The following is a 6,000-nucleotide window of genomic DNA, read 5'->3' on the forward strand; positions in this document are numbered from 1 at the left end:
GGGCCCCTGGGCACATCCTTTTTCAATTTTCCCTGGGAAAGAAAACTCAGCAGTCCAGGTTCCTGATGTCAGTTTGTAGGGCTCCCTTGGGTCTATCAGGGCAGCACAAGTTTGAGGTGGGGACAACTTCGGTGTGGGGTCCATCCTTCGATATAAGGATTTTTTGCAGTCAGGGCCAGGGGCCCAGGGCCAGGGGCCCCTGGGCACATCCTTTTTCCATTTTCCCTGGGAAAGAAAACTCAGCAGTCCAGGTTCCTGATGTCAGCTTGTAGGGCTCCCTTGGGTGTATCAGGGCAGCACAAGTTTGAGGTGGGGACAACTTCGGTGTGGGGTCCATCCTTCAATATAAGGATATTTTGCAGTCAGTTCCAGGGGCCCCTGGGCACATCCTTTTTCCATTTTCCCTGGGAAAGAAAACTCAGCAGTCCAGGTTCCTGATGTCAGTTTGTAGGGCGCCCTTGGGTCTATCAGGGCAGCACATGTTTGAGGTGGGGAGAACTTCGGTGTGGGGTCCATTCTTCGATATAAGGATTTTTTTGCAGTCAGGGACAGGGGCTCCTGGGAACAAACTTTTTCCATTTTCCCTGGGAAAGAAAACTCAGCAGTCCAGGTTCCTGATGTCAGTTTGTAGGGCTCCCTTGGGTCTATCAGGGCAGCACAAGTTTGAGGTGGGGACATCTTCGGTGTGGGGTCCATCCTTCGATATAAGGATTCTTTGCAGTGAGGACCCAGCCCAGGGCCAGGGGCCCCTGGGCACATCCTTTTTCCATTTTCCCTGGGAAAGAAAACTCAGCAGTCCAGGTTCCTGATGTCAGTTTGTAGGGCGCCCTTGGGTCTATCAGGGCAGCACATGTTTGAGGTGGGGAGAACTTCGGTGTGGGGTCCATTCTTCGATATAAGGATTTTTTTGCAGTCAGGGACAGGGGCTCCTGGGAACAAACTTTTTCCATTTTCCCTGGGAAAGAAAACTCAGCAGTCCAGGTTCCTGATGTCAGTTTGTAGGGCTCCCTTGGGTCTATCAGGGCAGCACAAGTTTGAGGTGGGGACATCTTCGGTGTGGGGTCCATCCTTCGATATAAGGATTCTTTGCAGTGAGGACCCAGCCCAGGGCCAGGGGCCCCTGGGCACATCCTTTTTCCATTTTCCCTGGGAAAGAAAACTCAGCAGTCCAGGTTCCTGATGTCAGTTTGTAGGGCGCCCTTGGGTCTATCAGGGCAGCACAAGTTTGAGATGAGGACAACTTCGGTGTGGGGTCCATCCTTCGATATAAGGATTTTTTGCAGTCAGGGCCAGGGGCCCCTGGGAACAACCTTTTTCCATTTTCCCTGGGAAAGAAAACTCAGCAGTCCAGGTTCCTGATGTCAGTTTGTAGGGCTCCCTTGGGTCTATCAGGGTAGCACAAGTTTGAGATGCGGACAACTTCGGTGTGGGGTCCATCCTTCTATATAAGGATTTTTTGCAGTCAGGGCCAGGGGCCCCTGGGCACATCCTTTTTCCATTTTCCATGGGAAAGAAAACTCAGCAGTCCACGCTCCTGATGTCAGTTTGTAGGGCTCCCTTGGGTCTATCAGGGCAGCACAAGTTTGAGGTGGGGACAACTTCGGTGTGGGGTCCATCCTTCGATATAAGGTTTTTTTCCGTCAGGACCAGGGGCCCCTGGGCACATCCTTTTTCCATTTTCCCTGGGAAAGAAAACTCAGCAGTCCAGGTTCCTGATGTCAGTTTGTAGGGCTCCCTTGGGTCTATCAGGGCAGCACAAGTTTGAGATGAGGACAACTTCGCAGTGGGTTCCATCCTTCGATATAAGGATTCTTTGCAGTCAGGGCTAGGCGCCCCTGGGCACACCCTTTGGCCATTTTCCCTGGGAAAGAAAACTCAGCAGTCCAGGTTCCTGATGTCAGTTTGTAGGGCTCCCTTGGGTCTATCAGGGCAGCACAAGTTTGAGGTGGGGACAACTTCGGTGTGGGGTCCATCCTTCGATATAAGGATTCTTTGCAGTGAGGCCCCAGCCCAGGCCCAGGGGCCCCTGGGCACAACCTTTTTCCATTTTCCCTGGGAAAGAAAACTCAGCAGTCCAGGTTCCTGATGTCAGTTTGTAGGGCTCCCTTGGGTCTATCAGGGCAGCACAAGTTTGAGGTGGGGACAACTTCGGTGTGGGGTCCATCCTTCGATATAAGGATTTTTTGCAGTCAGGGCCAGGGGCCCCTGGGAACAACCTTTTTCCATTTTCCCTGGGAAAGAAAACTCAGCAGTCCAGGTTGCAGATGTCAGTTTGTAGGGCTCCCTTGGGTCTATCAGGGCAGCACAAGTTTGAGGTGGGGACAACTTCGGTGTGGGGTCCATCCTTCGATATAAGGATTCTTTGCAGTGAGGCCCCAGCCCAGGGCCAGGGGCCCCTGGGCACATCCTTTTTCCATTTTCCCTGGGAAAGACAACTCAGCAGTCCAGGTTCCTGATGTCAGTTTGTAGGGCTCCCTTGGGTCTATCAGGGCAGCACAAGTTTGAGGTGGGGACATCTTCGGTGTGGGGTCCATCCTTCGATATAAGGATTCTTTGCAGTCAGGGCCAGGGGCCCCTGGGCACATCCTTTTTCCATTTTCCCTGGGAAAGAAAACTCAGCAGTCCAGGTTCCTGATGTCAGTTTGTAGGGCTCCCTTGGGTCTCTCAGGGCAGCACAAGTTTGAGGTGGGGACAACTTCGGTGTGGGGTCCATCCTTCGATATAAGGATCTTTTGCAGTGAGGCCCCAGCCCAGGGCCAGGGGCCCCAGGGCACATCCTTTTTCCATTTTCCTTGGGAAAGACAACTCAGCAGTCCAGGTTCCTGATGTCAGTTTGTAGGGCTCCCTTGGGTCTATCAGGGCAGCACAAGTTTGAGGTGGGGACAACTTCGGTGTGGGGTCCATCCTTCGATATAAGGATTTTTTGGAGTCACGGCCAGGGGCCACTGGGAACAACCTTTTTCCATTTTCCCTGGGAAAGAAAACTCAGCAGTCCAGGTTCCTGATGTCAGTTTGTAGGGCTCCCTTGGGTCTATCAGGGCAGCACAAGTTTGAGGTGGGGACAACTTCGGTGTGGGGTCCATCCTTCAATATAAGGATATTTTGCAGTCAGTTCCAGGGGCCCCTGGGCACATCCTTTTTCCATTTTCCCTGGGAAAGAAAACTCAGCAGTCCAGGTTCCTGATGTCAGTTTGTAGGGCGCCCTTGGGTCTATCAGGGCAGCACATGTTTGAGGTGGGGAGAACTTCGGTGTGGGGTCCATTCTTCGATATAAGGATTTTTTTGCAGTCAGGGACAGGGGCTCCTGGGAACAAACTTTTTCCATTTTCCCTGGGAAAGAAAACTCAGCAGTCCAGGTTCCTGATGTCAGTTTGTAGGGCTCCCTTGGGTCTATCAGGGCAGCACAAGTTTGAGGTGGGGACATCTTCGGTGTGGGGTCCATCCTTCGATATAAGGATTCTTTGCAGTGAGGACCCAGCCCAGGGCCAGGGGCCCCTGGGCACATCCTTTTTCCATTTTCCCTGGGAAAGAAAACTCAGCAGTCCAGGTTCCTGATGTCAGTTTGTAGGGCGCCCTTGGGTCTATCAGGGCAGCACATGTTTGAGGTGGGGAGAACTTCGGTGTGGGGTCCATTCTTCGATATAAGGATTTTTTTGCAGTCAGGGACAGGGGCTCCTGGGAACAAACTTTTTCCATTTTCCCTGGGAAAGAAAACTCAGCAGTCCAGGTTCCTGATGTCAGTTTGTAGGGCTCCCTTGGGTCTATCAGGGCAGCACAAGTTTGAGGTGGGGACATCTTCGGTGTGGGGTCCATCCTTCGATATAAGGATTCTTTGCAGTGAGGACCCAGCCCAGGGCCAGGGGCCCCTGGGCACATCCTTTTTCCATTTTCCCTGGGAAAGAAAACTCAGCAGTCCAGGTTCCTGATGTCAGTTTGTAGGGCGCCCTTGGGTCTATCAGGGCAGCACAAGTTTGAGATGAGGACAACTTCGGTGTGGGGTCCATCCTTCGATATAAGGATTTTTTGCAGTCAGGGCCAGGGGCCCCTGGGAACAACCTTTTTCCATTTTCCCTGGGAAAGAAAACTCAGCAGTCCAGGTTCCTGATGTCAGTTTGTAGGGCTCCCTTGGGTCTATCAGGGTAGCACAAGTTTGAGATGGGGACAACTTCGTTGTGGGGTCCATCCTTCTATATAAGGATTTTTTGCAGTCAGGGCCAGGGGCCCCTGGGCACATCCTTTTTCCATTTTCCATGGGAAAGAAAACTCAGCAGTCCACGCTCCTGATGTCAGTTTGTAGGGCTCCCTTGGGTCTATCAGGGCAGCACAAGTTTGAGGTGGGGACAACTTCGGTGTGGGGTCCATCCTTCGATATAAGGTTTTTTTCCGTCAGGACCAGGGGCCCCTGGGCACATCCTTTTTCCATTTTCCCTGGGAAAGAAAACTCAGCAGTCCAGGTTCCTGATGTCAGTTTGTAGGGCTCCCTTGGGTCTATCAGGGCAGCACAAGTTTGAGATGAGGACAACTTCGCAGTGGGTTCCATCCTTCGATATAAGGATTCTTTGCAGTCAGGGCTAGGCGCCCCTGGGCACACCCTTTGGCCATTTTCCCTGGGAAAGAAAACTCAGCAGTCCAGGTTCCTGATGTCAGTTTGTAGGGCTCCCTTGGGTCTATCAGGGCAGCACAAGTTTGAGGTGGGGACAACTTCGGTGTGGGGTCCATCCTTCGATATAAGGATTCTTTGCAGTGAGGCCCCAGCCCAGGCCCAGGGGCCCCTGGGCACAACCTTTTTCCATTTTCCCTGGGAAAGAAAACTCAGCAGTCCAGGTTCCTGATGTCAGTTTGTAGGGCTCCCTTGGGTCTATCAGGGCAGCACAAGTTTGAGGTGGGGACAACTTCGGTGTGGGGTCCATCCTTCGATATAAGGATTTTTTGCAGTCAGGGCCAGGGGCCCCTGGGAACAACCTTTTTCCATTTTCCCTGGGAAAGAAAACTCAGCAGTCCAGGTTGCAGATGTCAGTTTGTAGGGCTCCCTTGGGTCTATCAGGGCAGCACAAGTTTGAGGTGGGGACAACTTCGGTGTGGGGTCCATCCTTCGATATAAGGATTCTTTGCAGTGAGGCCCCAGCCCAGGGCCAGGGGCCCCTGGGCACATCCTTTTTCCATTTTCCCTGGGAAAGACAACTCAGCAGTCCAGGTTCCTGATGTCAGTTTGTAGGGCTCCCTTGGGTCTATCAGGGCAGCACAAGTTTGAGGTGGGGACATCTTCGGTGTGGGGTCCATCCTTCGATATAAGGATTCTTTGCAGTCAGGGCCAGGGGCCCCTGGGCACATCCTTTTTCCATTTTCCCTGGGAAAGAAAACTCAGCAGTCCAGGTTCCTGATGTCAGTTTGTAGGGCTCCCTTGGGTCTCTCAGGGCAGCACAAGTTTGAGGTGGGGACAACTTCGGTGTGGGGTCCATCCTTCGATATAAGGATTTTTTGCAGTCAGGTCCAGGGGCCCCTGGGCACATCCTTTTTCCATTTTCCCTGGGAAAGAAAACTCAGCAGTCCAGGTTCCTGATGTCAGTTTGTAGGGCTCCCTTGGGTCTATCAGGGCAGTACAAGTTTGAGGTGGGGACAACTTTGGTGTGGGGTCCATCCTTCGATATAAGGATTTTTTGCAGTCAGGGCTCGGGGCCCCTGGGCACAACCTTTGGCCATTTTCCCTGGGAAAGGAAACTCATCAGTCCAAGTTCCTGATGTCAGTTTGTAGGGCTCCCTTGGGTCTATCAGGGCAGCACAATTTTAAGGTGGGGACAACTTCGGTGTGGCGTCCATCCTTCGATATAAGGATCTTTTGCAGTGAGGTGCCAGCCCAGGGCCAGGGGCCCCTGGGCACATCCTTTTTCCATTTTCCCTGGGAAAGAAAACTCAGCAGTCCAGGTTCCTGATGTCAGTTTGTAGGGCTCCCTTGGGTCTATCAGGGCAGCACAAGTTTGAGGTGGGGACAACTTCGGTGTG

Source organism: Lonchura striata, chromosome 18 (genome assembly GCF_050655825.1).
Source record: "Lonchura striata isolate lonStrDom1 chromosome 18, ASM5065582v1, whole genome shotgun sequence".
In the NCBI taxonomy this organism is placed as follows: domain Eukaryota; kingdom Metazoa; phylum Chordata; class Aves; order Passeriformes; family Estrildidae; genus Lonchura; species Lonchura striata.